Raw genomic sequence first — 1278 nt, 5'->3', positions numbered from 1 at the left:
TTCCATTTCTGTTTTATGTATTTAAGTAATCTCTAGACCCAACATGGGGCTTGAACTCATGGCCCCAAAATCAAGAGTCGCGTGCTCTTCCAACAGAGCCAGCCAGGAGCTCCATATGCTATATTTTTTCACATATATGCTCTCTAGATGTTGTGAATGATAAAATACAAATACAATTTTAAAAAGATTTCTTGAATTCACAGTAAATTTTGAGGGTGGTTTTCTCCATCACTTTTGTGGTTGGGTCTGAGGAGTTTCTTTTGACTTTAAAAAGCAGGTCTTCATCCTTAAAAAGGGTAGAAACCACTGATCAAAAGTATGACAACTGTCTTTAATTTGACTACAAAGCATGGCTCACGTCAGGGAAAACACTGAGCAGCAATGCTATTGTGTCATTTACAATGGATTTTTCTTTAAATAGTAAAGGGAAATTGCATTTTAGTTTGACTTCAACAAAATATTAACACTGGATAAAAACGGGGTATCTATAGGGCATGTCGACTTAAAAAACTGTCACATTATTTGACTTTGTATGAGCGAAGTCTGTCTGCTGTTTAGTAAGAACATGCAAATCCAAGAAGAGTGATTTGTTTCATTTTCCCCAGGCTCTGTTATGTGGTCTACTTATTACATGTCCTGAGGATCCGCTGAAATATTTACAGAAAATGATAATTACTATAATGGAAAATGGTCTCGAAAGTCTTCTCTGGTAAGTATTGCTTTGCTTTACAGTAGGGAGGTGTTTTATTTTGAAGGTAAAACACTCATTGTATAGTAGGGGAAAGAGGTCTTGCCAATGAATGGTTCCAATTTCAAGATGGTTAAAGAATCCCTACATAGGCTTTCAAGTCCCAAAGACGACAATAGAACAATTTCCCCACTGGTTCTTACCTTGAGAAATACAGCCCTATCTTACCAATCACGTGCTCACAGGGCAGATATTTCAGGTTGGGGGTGAGGAAAGGGAGGTATGCCCTCTTGGGATACACAGCACAATCTTGAGGAGGCGGTAGTTTGACCCCCTGCACCTGCCCTGCAGGTGATTTTGATATGCCTCGCCCACAAGTGTCTCTTCCTTCCCCTCCTTTCCCTCCACCATGGAATCACTGATTTAAATCGCTGATTTAGTTATGGAACTAACGACTACGAAATGGAATGTTTGACTCTGTTTGACGATTTTATTAAAGGGATATGTGCATTGAGCCATCAATGAGGCCAAAAATTCGGAGATTGTCTGAGACTTACATGGAACAACTTTTTGGACTGGATGATCAGCTG

The sequence above is a fragment of the Ursus maritimus genome, unplaced genomic scaffold (genome assembly GCF_017311325.1).
Source record: "Ursus maritimus isolate PB19 unplaced genomic scaffold, ASM1731132v1 scaffold_3, whole genome shotgun sequence".
Classification (NCBI taxonomy): domain Eukaryota; kingdom Metazoa; phylum Chordata; class Mammalia; order Carnivora; family Ursidae; genus Ursus; species Ursus maritimus.
This window is presented reverse-complemented; position numbering follows the sequence as displayed.